Source organism: Mchenga conophoros, linkage group LG6 (assembly GCF_057382185.1).
Source record: "Mchenga conophoros isolate Kocher_MC1m ecotype Shallow Benthic linkage group LG6, M_conophoros_male_GT1.1, whole genome shotgun sequence".
Lineage (NCBI taxonomy): Eukaryota > Metazoa > Chordata > Actinopteri > Cichliformes > Cichlidae > Mchenga > Mchenga conophoros.
Window position 1 is genome coordinate 21,702,640 of NC_140531.1, and position 13,855 is coordinate 21,716,494.

General features: G+C 41.7%; 2 pseudogenes; one reads left to right on the forward strand and one right to left on the reverse strand.

The window, feature by feature from the left end:
- Positions 1-4,659: 4,659 nt before the first annotated feature.
- LOC146572579 (uncharacterized) lies at positions 4,660-5,485 on the reverse strand (annotated as a pseudogene).
- Positions 5,486-6,059: 574 nt separating this feature from the next.
- LOC146572580 (uncharacterized) lies at positions 6,060-12,428 on the forward strand (annotated as a pseudogene).
- Positions 12,429-13,855: the final 1,427 nt, after the last annotated feature.

Below are 13,855 nucleotides of genomic sequence, written 5' to 3' on the forward strand. Positions count from 1 at the left end.
ATGTGAGTTGCTTGAAGGGAGATGAGCCGTGTGCTTCTCCACACAATTATTTCCCTGGCTAACCTGTGTAGCTGCCGGGAACAGGTACCGCCCTGGGAGTTGATATAAGTAACTACCATGGAGTTGTCTGTTTTCACTAAAACATGTTGCCCCTGGAGATATGGCAGAAAATGCGGCTAGGAGCACCGCGCGGGGCTATAGCACATTTATGTGATTCAGAGCCTGTCTCTGTTACCAAATGCCATATCCTGCTCTGCCCATCATAATTGCACCCCAACGTGACAGAGATGCATCTGTGGTCAGTGTCACCCTGGGTGATACTGCCCCAAGAGGTACCCCTGCTGTTTTCCAGGTTGATTGTGAAACAGAGCACCGTGAGGTGATTCACTACCACCCTGGAATCTTTGATCGCCTGCTTGCACGATCGTGAGCTTATTAGATAATCGTCTATGTAAGAGAATACTCTGATGCGGCTGTTCCTTAACGGAGACAGCGCTGCCTCCACACATTTGCTGAACACCCTCGGGGCTAAGGATAGCCCGAATGGGATAGTTTGAAACTCGTACGCTACACTCTGATAAGTGAACCTGAGATATTTCCTGTGTGGAGAATAAATGGCGATGTGAAAATATGCGTCTGAGAGGTCGATTGTAATAAACCAATCGCCTGTGTGCAATGAGCGACAAAGTGTTTTGTGTGTGAGGATTCTGAATGTGTACTTTCTCAAATGCTTGTTTAACACATGCAGATCCAGAATAGGACGGAGCGACGTTCCGTCCTTTTTCGGGATGAGGAAATAGCGGGAGTAAAAGCCCTGCTGAGCTTCTTCGCTCGGCACTGCTCTGATCGCCTGTTTGTGTTACAGGGAGGATATTTCGTCCTCCAGCACATTTGCTGAATTGCCACTGGTCACTGAAGTTAACACGCCGCTGAATCTTGGTGGTTTTACCGCAAACTGTAGTCTGTAACCATGGGAAAATGGTTGACAAGACCCAAGGATGAACTGCCCATGTGCGCCACCGCTTCAGTCGTGCTGCGAGAGGGCCCCTGAAGATGCGATAGTGTGATGTCCGGTGTTGGGCAAGTTACTTTGAAAAAGTAATTAATTATAGTTACTAGTTACTTCCTCAAAAAAGTAACTGAGTTAGTAACTGAGTTACAAGATTCTAAAAGTAATTAATTACTTGAAAAGTAACTATTGCATTACTTTAAAAAAATGTTTAACCCTCTGGGGTCCAGAGTGGGGTCAGGTGTTCTGCATTCAATGAGGTGCCACACAAATTATTTATGCCACTCCAAAAAAATAATTTCTGTCCACTATAAAGGAGAACATCACAGACCTGCAGGTCTGACAGCAGCAGATGTATCACTCCTGTTTTCTACCTGGAGACAGCAGTCGCCTCTTTGTTCTGACACACAACACAAAACTGTCCACAATACTACACACTAACTACACAAGACAACACATTAACTACACACTCCAAACACGCTAAACGTCACAAATCTCTCACATCTCAAAACTCGCTCTCTCTCTTTTTCTGCTGTCTTTCTTTCTCTCTCTCGCCGTCACTCCTAAAACTCCCCCCTCTTCCTAAACAACCAAATGTCATGTTGCCATATCATTTTTGATTGGTTGACATGGTATATTTTTCCACCTACACGAATGGGCTGTTTTTTGTTTTTTTATTCTTTGCTCATAAGCAGAGAGTGCTTGCTAGCGCTGTCCTTAGACAGTAAACGTGACGAAACTATTGAGGAAAAAACACAGCGTAAATAGTGTTTATCATGAATGGTTTTATGTCGCCTGTCGACACAATTTAAAAACTGTTATATATCACCTTGTTACTTTGTCATCTTAAAGTGGTCGTGTGATTACCACGACTACTATATTAATAATGGATTGCATTTATATAGCGCTTTTCAAGGCACCCAAAGCGCTTTACAATTCCACTATTCATTCACTCTCACATTCACACACTGGTGGAGGCAGCTACAGTTGTAGCCACAGCTGACCTGGTGCAGACTGACAGAAGCAAGGCTGCCATATCACGCCATCGGCCACTCTGGCCATCACCGGTAGGCGATAGGTGAAGTGTCTTGCCCAAGGACACAACGACCAGGACAGAGAGCCCAGGGATCGAACCGGCAACCTTCCGGTTACAGATGCGCTTCCCAACCCCCTGAACCACGGTCGCTCAGGGGGTCGCCCAGGCCAGCCAAACAGACGCCTGTCTTCCGGAAGGAGTTTGGGCTGTCCCCCTCGGGAAGAGCGTGAGCTCCCCACGCTGGGGACAAAGACAAATGGCAGTGATTTTCTTTTGTTTTTATTTTCAAACCGGGGGTATATTCTGCCCTTGACAAACTGCCTGGCTGCTGAAATGCATGTTTTATTTCCAGTGTTGGGTAAGTTACTTTAAAATAGTAACTTAGTTACATTACTAGTTACTTCTCTCAAAAGTAACTCAGTTACTTCAAGTTACTCGTTACTTTCAAAGTAACTAGTTACTAGGGAAAGTAACTTAGGTTTTACTCAGAATTCTCTTGTTAATGTGTTTCTTCCATAACTTTGCCAGTCTTCTAGCTTGCTTACTTGCCACAAGTGCACTGTGCCACCTACCAATAGAAAGGAAAAGATAATGTGCATATTTCCACGAGAGAAATCCCACGCCTGGACCGTCATTGACTGCTGCCATGATTCTAGCCTACGTCACAGCGTCATGTGCGCCTTTTACATCCAACACAAAAACTGCAGTCGTGGTGCTTTCGATTGTACTCAGAACTCGGAGGTGACACGGTGCCATTTGTCCACAAGTCCGTCCTCCCTGAACTGGAGGAGGAGACTGAGAGGGTGCTCCTGGTGAACTGGTAACTTCCGGAGACCCTGAACCTTGGAGTGATTTTGTTACCCCTTCTAACACCTTCCTTCTCTTTGGGGGAGAAGAGGAGAAGAGAGGGGTGACACAGAATGACGCAGGTTTGCTAGACTAGATTTACCCTTTTTAATTTTCACATTTATTTCCTATCTTATTCATAGCCTTTTCTTTTTTTCTTTAAGTCACGAGCAGTTGTCTAAGCATTTCACTGCATATCGTACTGTGTATGACTGTGTATGACTGTGTACGTGACAAATAAAATTTGAATTTGAATTTGACTGACCACTTCTTTTTTTCCCTCTCCGGGATGTGACGGCTTGTTCTTTGCAGCAGCTGCTGCGAAGGAATGCTTTCCCCAAGGTCTTTGGTTCTCTACCTTGGCCTGGCGGGCAGACTGCAGGCCTCCTGCTCCTCTCTGCATTCTGGCCCCGCTCTGTCTCCCTCTCACAGCTGCTGCTATCCGGTTGTTCAGTGATGACGCGACGAATCCTACTTCCGGGTCTAAAGTAGTCTGCGTTTAATATGGCTTTTGTGTTGTTAACATGTTTAATGTTATGTATTTTCTTCTATTTGATCTCAAAAAGCTCCTAAAACAGTCAGTGATCCCTGTTGACCTCCCTCTGCTTTTATTACCACTAATCATTTATTTAAGCTCAGTTTTTAAAACCTTAGGAAGTAACTACAGCCCAGCCCATGCAGCAGTATATGAATGACTAACCTCGTATTGTGGATGGATTATCTCAGTTGTTCTCCTGGCTGAAGTTTGGTCCTTTTACAGCATCCTGCCATGCGATTACATTTGTTCCTGACCACCGAGAACACTCACGTTAACTTTTATCGAGTGGAAAAAAAGTTATCTTGTTTATATTATGCTAACATAGCTGTGTCGCTAGCGGTCACGTAGCACATCATTATATACCAGCTAGCCCAACTTCAGTAACCCTACAAACATCACTGCTGTTTAGTTTTCTGTCTTCATTTATGCTGGAAGTGATAACAGAGCTGTACGTTTTAATTTGTTTCCAAAACCCCGCAGTCAGGACATGCTATATTGTATTTAGATAGAAGCTAGAGAGCTAACTCCCTGCTAACTTCTAACTCCGTTAAATGTCATAAATTCCGTTTTCATGGATGCCTGGATGTTAAACTCAATTGTTACACCTGGTAGAGCAGAACGCTGATCATTTTATTAAAGATGAAATACTTTAGACAGTTTTTCAACTCTCAGTAATGCCATAGTGATCGTTTGATATATGGACCTGCAGCGGAGTTTAGACCCAGACACGGCTAGTGACGTCAGACTGAACAATCGGATTGCCACAAAGCCAGCTCTTGGCACCTGCTGGGGCTGAGGGTTAGGTTTTCTGGGTAAGCAGAGGTTGAATGCTTCTCCCTCCTGCTTTCTGCGGGTGCTTGTCTCTCTCATTCTATCCAGTGCTGGGCCAAAGAGACCCTTGGTAGGGTCACAGGCTGCATCCATGACCTCAGCCTTCTGAGCATCACCTAAGCTTAACAGGTTTAGCCACAAGGCTCTCTCACCCGAGACTGCAAGGGACATAACATGGCCACACCCTTGGACTGCTCCCCTGGAAGATCGAAGAATGAGATCATTAACCACACAGATTTAATCCCAGAGGGCTGGGTTTGGGGAACCTGAGTCAAGCTGACAGCCCATGTCTTCCAGAGCAGTGCAGCATATTTGTACATCCTTTGATAAATAGATGCCGTGAGGCGATCCATCTTGCTGGGCAAAGAAATGCTAGAAGAAGCTGAGATTGCCCTGCAGTTAGGGTGAAGGTGATACGTCACTGACAGCTGGGGGTTCGGTCATCCCCAGTTCACCCATCCCCTGGATCTCAAGCTTAGAACAGCCCTTGGTCAGAATCTTGCTTTTAAAAGGGCTTGACCAATAGTGACTAATTTCTTTCACGAAGGCCGGGACTGCTGGCAGAAGCTGCTTCAATGGTGGCAAGGCTGGTGGGAGCCTCTTGCTGTCATACAGGTCCCGTTCTGCCCCTTTGGCATCCTGGGCGGCTGGCCATGGCATGCCTAGCTTGGTAGCAGCCCGTTTGCAGACCTCGTACAAATTGCTGTCCACCGGGGGTGCAACTTCAGCCCCACTTGGTGGCCTGGACTGCTGGGGAGGAAAGGTAGAGTCATCCTCCTCCTCATCCATGTCCTCTAGGTCGAGGAGGTCAGAGTTGGCATCGCCCTCCGTGTCCTCGCCACCCGGCTCACCCACGTTTTGATCGAGGAGGTCTTTGAACGATGGGGGCATGAGCAGGGACTCTTCTTTCATGTCCGCCCAGCTTGTGGAGGCTCGCGGATGACGGATATCACTTGTAGCAGTAGCGGCCGACAGGCAGATGTCCTGACTGTTCGTTACTGCTACTCTCAGCCTCCTTTCCAGGACTTTCTCTGGCATCAACATACAGTGTGGGCATCCCTGAGGGTTCGCCAGTGAAGCCTGAGCATGCTTGGCACCCATACAGAAGACGCACTTTGGATGAGGTTCCCTGCCCGAGATGACCGCATGATGTGAGGCACGGGCGGGATACAGCCTCTTTGGCCTTCGGTTCCGACCATTTGGCAGGAGTAGGAGCCAAAGACATGGTTAGAGGAAAGGCGTGAGACTAGGCTACACCAGGCTCGTCGCGACACGTTAGCCTGTACGTAGCTAGGACTAGCAGCCGGGGTTAAATCCGAGCTAGTCACCACGGGAGTCAGCTCGTCGTGACACGTTAGCTGCACTCCACTAGCCAATATTGTTAGCAACTTAATGCTAACTGAACCCTTGGTCGACTACAAGCTAACGAGACACTAAAATGGTTTGTGGCCTGCTAACAAGTTAATGCTAGCCGGACACTGAAAGAACAGCTCGCCATAACGCGTTAGCCCGAGTTACACAACGTCCACCACCTCGATAACTAAAACCAGGAACCGCTGGAACAGCTCGCCTGATGCGATTGCTGTTCCACAATGTAGCTATAAGTACACTTCTTTCGTAGGACTTACTCAGCATGATCCAAACTGGAACCAGAAAAACTGTGTTTGGTGACATACTCCTACACGGGACACCTGAGAACTGTTAAGCAGCTAATCAAGTTAGCCCGGATGCGCTGAGGGAGCTCAAAGTAGTTTCTCACAGGACAAAAGCAAGAATGAGTTAGGAGGGACTGGTCGGCCATGTTAGAATGTGGGGGTGGAGCCCTGAGCGTGGCTCGACAGGTCTGTCATAGACAGACGTGGTGTCATTGGAACTTCCTTAGTTGGTCACGCCGAGGCAATTCCCATAGTGAAACACTGAGCGAAGTTAGAAAAAGAACCAAAACAAGTACTGCACTGAGGCAAAAAGAAAAGAAGCAGAGCATCAATCGGTTTTGTGAGGGGGAAAATATGTAAGGTAATGTGTGTTTTAATCACGATTCATCATTTATAACCCTGTAGATATATGTTAGCTTTGTTGATATTTGCATCAACTCTTTGTTGATGCAAATATCTATTCAGCCTATCACACTGCATATTTCATTTTATTTTCCCCATCATCAAACCAGCTACACTAGTGTTTGCTCTAACTTGTGAAGTTTGACTTTTTTCTCTTGTTTATATCATCATGGGGAGGTAACACATTTGTTTCTTCTCTGTAGGTTATCTCAGTTTGCATTGGTAGGCAGCTCCATTTGTTTGTTATTTTGGCCTTAGCTCACCCCAAGATTATTTCATACTGGTGTGTTTGTAAATCTGTTGAATAATAAATACAACATCCATTCTTTATTGAGAAGTTCTTTCTGTGGCTCTTTGGGACTTCCATCATACCCCAGATGCAACATTGGATGATGCCAGACGGGTTTTCTGAGTATTTCTAAGTATCAGTATCTAAGTATTGATTTTCCACGACTGTCTCTAGGGTTTACAAAGAATGGGCTGAAAAATCTAAACTATTGATTGAGTGGCAGTTGCTGCTAGAGGTCAGAGGAGAATGGCCAGACTGCTTTGAGCTGATAAGAAGACAACAGACACTTGAATAACCACTCATTACCAACTAGAGTCTACAGAAGAGCATCTCTGAAGGAACAACACATCAAACCTTGACGGAAGTTGGCTACATCACAAGAATAGTATTGCTGCTTGCTATGTTCATCCCTTCAAGCAGGATAACCCACCATGTCACAAAGCTCAAATGATCTCAAATTGGTTTCTTGAAATTACAAGTTCTCGTTACTCATATGGCCTCTACAGTCACCAGTTCTAGAGCACCTTTGGGATGGTGATAGTAGATTCTCTGCACTGATCCAACAGATTAGCAACAATCATGCTATCATGTTAATATGGACCACAATCTCTGAGGCATGTTTGAAGGTAGTTCTGAGGCAAGGGGTCCAAGGTGGCACAAACAAGGCGCACCTAAAAAACCTGGTATTAACTGCAGTGGAGTTCAGCAAGTGATAAACCACAAATAAGAAAAAATTAGAACTTATTTTCTGCTTTTTAATATGGGACTCAGCATAAGCAGTTATCCCAATGTTCATGGTAACCAGAGCATGACCCTATTATTCTTTTGCTTTAAACGCAAGGGTTAAAGTGGGTTACTGAAGGTGCTGGAACATTGGTAGGTTAATACATGTAATAATAATATTACTAATGAATTGGTTCATTTTTCACATCCTGCAGTCTGGCTTCGCTTCCAGTGATGGTGCAGTCAGTGCTCAGTAATAAGAAAATACAGACATCCAATGACCCACTTAAACCTTTACCAAATCCCTTTTCCTTCTCATCTGTGTGATGTGCTCATGAAGCAAATGTAAATGTTTCAGTTCATGTTGTGTTCATGTTTCATCTACCCAGATAATAAGTAAAAAGAAGTGAGCATAAATTGAGTAGTCTTTTTTTTAAATGGCAAGTAATTTCAAATACTAAACCCCACTTTAACCCATTTTTGTTTTAAATAGTTGTTAGAGGGTTAGGGTCACATATGAAGAGAATTAAACCAAACTTGATACCTGCTGTATGTTTCATTAAATTTAATTCACAGAGAATATTCAGGTGATATAATGACAGTATTAAAACAGTATTAGTATTGGAGACCGTTTTACAATAACACATAATTTAATTTGACACATTTAAAAACATCGCAGCTGTTTAATCACATCAAATAAGTTGCATGAAATCGACTAGCTATGTGGATGGTATATTTATAAGACATTACCTCCAATTTTTTACTTCTGTGGATTTTTTTCAGGTGCATGTGGAACAGTAGTGTTTCCCAGTAATGAGCACATTTATTTCCCCTTTCTCTATTCGCCATAACCACAGAATAACAGATAAACCCTATTTTAAAACTGAAAGAAGGGATTTATCAGTGGTGGTAGTGGGTGGACGGTTGATATAAAAATTAGCAGCATGACTTGTTGTGACAGTAAAATGATTAAAAAGTGAGGAACTCTATTAACAGCTTGCAAAAGGGGTAAAATTATTAATCACAGATTCATAGCTCTAGAGTGCTAAATATATTCTAAACTAATAATAAGAAAATATAATAAATGGAAAAATGCACAGCTTCAGATATTGATTCAGTTGCCTTTGACTTTGGACATGCCTCTGACCTTCATCTTACTTTTGTTAGAGAATAAGAGCTATGTAACAATCACACTATCTTACATGTGCCTGTAACGTATCATAGCATAGGATGGTGCACAGGAGGCAATATCTCCCACTATTCTAGAAATGGCGTTTTTTCCCCTTCCTCTAGCAATTTATTTTCACCCTTGTGGTTTGTGATCGCTTTGTTGTGGCTGCCACATGGCACAGCACTAAGTGTAGTAAGAGACTATTTCCATTCATTAAATTGCAAGACAGCATGCACATACAGAGAAGGGAGGCTATGAGACACTGTATGTGTGTGGTGCATTAGTGGTTAAAAGGAAAAAGTAAAAAAATATAGGGAGTGTGGGACACTTAAAGTAATATCACACTGCCCTTTTTAAAGGTTATTGTCAAAAGATAATAGCGTTGTAGCTAAATAATCAATCAGATGAAATGTGTGCAATCTAGAAAACCATTAAATCACAAAAAAATAAAGGTTTGATGAATAAAGCAGAAAAAAAACCCCAAACATTTTGGATTTATTGTCGATATATAAGGCCGATCATGTGGTTTTGTGAATAGAAGCAACTGCATCTTTAATCGAGCCCTTTAGTGGAGTCCCTTCTTGTTTGCAGTGGTGATGGACAGATTAATAGATGAGGTTAAGCACGAGTCTCTGTTAACTATGATGTTTGCAGATGATACTATGATCTGTAGTGAGAGTAGGGAGCGGGTCTAAGATAGCCTGGAGAGGTGGGGGTATGCTTGGGAGAGACGAAGAATGAAATTCAGTAGAAGCAAGACAAAATACGTGTGTGTATGTGAGAGTGAAGCAACTAGACTGGTGAGACAGAGGTAGTTAAAGTGGATGAGTTTAAGTAACTGGCACCAGTGTTGGTCAAGTTACTTGAAAATAGTAATAAGTTACTAATTACTTCTCCAAGAAAGTAATCCAGTTACTTCACTGATTACTTATTTTCAAAAGTAATTAGTTACTTTATAACTTAGTTACTTTTTAAAAACATGATACACAACCTGAATATGTTAATAAAGTAATAGACCTTTCAGCCCAATTCTATTTTTTCTGCATCATCCATCATATAAAACTGAATCTCTTTTTAAAACTTGTTTTATTAATTTCAATCTTTTAATTTTATGCACATTGCATCAAGCAAAAATGAAATTATATGCAACAGACTTTGACTTGAAGTAATTTGTTTAACATTTAAACCTATTTTCTGAATATTCCAGAATATAAACTATAATTATTTTTTGTGTTTACACTCACTCTTTCAAATAGATGAAAGTAAAACACAGCAAAAAATAACTAAAATCAAAGATTTAGCTGCACTAAGTCCTGTCACTCTTAAATCTGTTTTCACCTGTTTAGCAGAAGTGGAGCCGTCGGAGGTTTGCCTGGTGCCAAAGCGTTCATGTCAGTGGGGGGATCCGGGGGTTTCTCTGTGAATTTTACATTCCCGTCCCAGCACTCCATATTATCCATTGTTGATCTACATGCGTCTGTTGCTGTTGCACATGCTTACGTCATTGTCACGAGACACCCTCACAAACCAAATAATGGTTTAGTAATGCAGTAATGCAGCCTGCTTACGGGAAAGTAACAGTAATCTAATTACTATTTTGCAATAGTAAAAAAGTAATCAGATTACAGCAACACAATAGTTTTAATGCGACAAAGAAGACAAAGATATATATCCAGGGAAATGTGCATGCATACAAGAACATGTATAAATTATAGTGTAAAGTTACTGAACTTCAGGATAACTTCTCTCTGTGCAAGTCAGTCCTCGTATGTAAATGATCTGTTCCATATTAATGCGAGACTTTTCTTACCTGAGTCACTTCCTCCCTGCTGCCAGTCTCCTTTGCAATTAATTTAATTCCATTTGTGTTGAAGAAATGTTTGGGTATGGGACTGGAAACACAACAGTAGGGAGAGGCATCTTCTGACAACGACGCCTTTGAAGTTGGCGGTTCCTTTAAAATAATTATGAAAAGAAAGGAATGAAAACACTGCACATGCTGCTACATCTCAAAGACAATGCTCGGTGATCCTTATTCACGCATTTGCTGGAGGGTAATCAGTCTTCCTTTAATGTTTTTTAATGATATTTCAGTCAAGCAAAATCCCTTTGGTTGAATCAGAATCTCAAACTTAATAAATACTATATCTAGCTATTGTACCCTTTAAGACAGATGACTTACTTTATTGCTTTGCAACAGCATATCTTGACTCCCAAACTCCCAGCAGTTAATGTTCAAGTAAAATAAAAGCAGGATTACAGAGGCGTACCTATTATTATGACAGTTGTGGAAATAACAGGAAAAATGTGTAGGCAATAATACAATGCACGTGCATATACACATAAAATATGTTTAGTCAGTGATTACTTCATTGGTTTCAGTTTAAGGTAGTCAAAAGTGTGTTCTTGTGCACTTACAGACACACACTACATCAATAATGTGAGAGTGTAGTGATGCATTTCTCTCTGCCTGTTCACTTTTATATCACTACACGATGAGGGGGAATTAAATTACTATAGTCTCATGCTATTCCAAAATACATATCAATGCACCAACAAAGGCACAGAACATAGATTTGTAGATTATGGTTTCATGAGCCTGTCACTGAAGGGGCTTTTCGGAACACCCACTGCATCATAGATAGGGTAGTGAGTGTTATTAAAGAGAGATGACTGCTTAGCAATGACGCTCTTCTCCCCAGTGTTTCCACTGTGTCCAAGGGGCACACAAGGACAGCGCTGACATTCATAATTAGTTTATTCAGTCTCTTGCTTTTTATCCCTCTCTGTGATTATTTCTGCTTCCCAGCAAACTACTGCACAAACACAAATTAAGAACTAATGCCAGCACAGTGATACAAAATGATTTTTAACTGTCTATGGCACCGTCTCCTTGGCAGATAATGGCCACTTTGGCCATTCTTATACATTTTTTCACTAAGGCAGGTTCTTAAGATAAATAAACAGGTACAGTGCTTCTGGAGTCTGCTACAGTCTTATTCTAAAATGGATCACTTCAGAACTCTTCACACAATATGCCAGAATAACAAAAAAATGTTTGGAAAGCTTGCAAATTTCTTAAAATTAAAAACATGTACATAAGTATTCACTACCTTTGTCATGATACCCAAAACTGGGCTCAAGTGCATCATATTGATCACTGATCATCTGTCAGATGTTCATATGAGTCTACATAAGGCCCCATAGTTACAGGTCATGTTAGAGAGCAATCCAAGCCAAAAGTTCCAAGGAATTGCAGACTTCCAAGACAGGATTGTATAGAGGCAAATATCTACAGAAAGGTACAGAAAAACGTTTGCAACACTGCAGGTCCCAATGACCACAGTGGCTTCCATCATTTTTAAATGTAAGACATTTGGAACCACCAGGACTCTTCCTAGAGTTGGGTGCCCAGCTAATCTATGTGAATAGAGTGAAAGGGCCTGAGTGAGGGAGGTGACCAAGCTCATTCTGACAGAGCTCCAGCATTGCCCTGTGGAGAGAGCAGAACGTTCCAGAAAGACAACCATTTCTGCAGCACTCCACCAATCAGGCCTGTTTAGTAGAGTGGCCAGACTGAAGCCACTCCTCATTAAGAAGCCCATGACAGCCCATCTGGAGTTTGCCAAAATGCACCTGAAGGACTCATAGACCGTTACAAACAAAATTCTCTGCTCTAATGAAAGATTGAACTCTTTGCCCTGAATGCAAAGTGTCATGTCTGGAGAAAAGGCACTGCTCATTACCTGGCCAGTACCACCTATACAGTGAAGCATGGTGGTGGCAGCATCATGCTCGGGGGATCTTTTTTGGCAGCAGCAGCACTAGGATACTAGTCAGAGTCGAGGGAAAGATGAATGCAGCAATGTACAAAGACATACTTGATGATAACTTACTCCAGACCTTTCTAGATCTCAGACTGGGGTGAAAGGAGTAGTTTTAAGACCAATCTGTGATGTTCCTGAGTGGACTGAATATCTCTGGAGAGATCTGAAAACGACTCTGCACCAATGTGCCCTATCCAACCTAATGGAAGTCAAGAGGTTCTACAAAAAAGAATGGGGGAAATTGCCCCAAAATAGTTCCAAGCTTGCAGCATCATATTCGAGACTTGAGGCTGTAATAGTAAAAGGTGTTTCAACAAAGTATTGAGCAAAGGCTATGAATACTTATGTATATTTTATAATGTTTTTTATTGTGTAAAAAAATAGCAAGAATTTAAAGAAAATATTTTTGTATCATGTGTAGAATTTTGATGTCATAAATGAATTCAATCAATTTTTTTAATAAGGCTGGAAGCTTGACAAAATGGGGAACAAGTGAAACTTTGTGAATACTTTCCAGATGCACTGTATTTGTATGTCCCAGCAATCCAAATGTCCATTCCATAAAAGTATTAGATTACCAGTGAATGGGCTTGTTTCCTGTGAAAGTTCATTACACTCCTCTTAACCTTCCTGCCTTCTTGGGACCTTTTTGTGCCACTGCTATGTGTTAAATGGCTGCCATTTCCACTGTGTTCAGTGGAATATAACCAAACTTGCCACAGGATAGTTTTTACCTGTCAATGTTAATATTCCAGTGTGAATTCCTTAAATCAGCCTAAAATGGCTGAGCAGCAGAAATCCCCACACCCATCACCCTGGGGACCATTTTCTGCCCATTGACTTCCATTATAAACGCTATTTTTCAACCCCAAATTATCATCATATGATTTTATTTTTTCTTCTTTTCTTGGATGTCAATGAAGACTCAGGGCCTTGAAGTTTTAATTTTTAAATTGCAAAAAAAATGCAAAAAAAATAATGGCAGGTCAAAATGTATGTTGGTGCCAATCTTTGGTCCATCTAAAGGCCTACTTATAATGACAATCACATATTACTTCAACTGGTTTTTTGTGGAAATATTTAGTTTCGTTTTTTGGTTTTTGGGGCTTATAACACAGGGCGCTCATGTAATAACACTGGGATTTGAAGGGTTAAAACAACGAAAATATAATTAAAACTTTACATGAATATTTCAGGGAGAAGTAGTTTTACAAGGTTGGCTAATTTAAAGTGGAATAAAATATGGATATATGGTCTTTTTATGGCGTGGCTGAGAATGGTCCCTAGGGTGATGGGTGTGAGTTTTTTAAAGGATGGCAGGAGGGTTAAGCTTGTTCACATTACATCAGTTCTGTTTTTAGCATTTGGTGAAATCCTGGGATAGTGGTTTCATCACCACAGATTTTCTGAAAGTGCCAGTTGCTGCTATTTTGTACATCTAACAGTAACAAAGTAATCATTATGACAAACTCTAAAAAATATACAGAAAAAAACACAGTCATGCAATGCAACAAAATAGTGTCTGTTT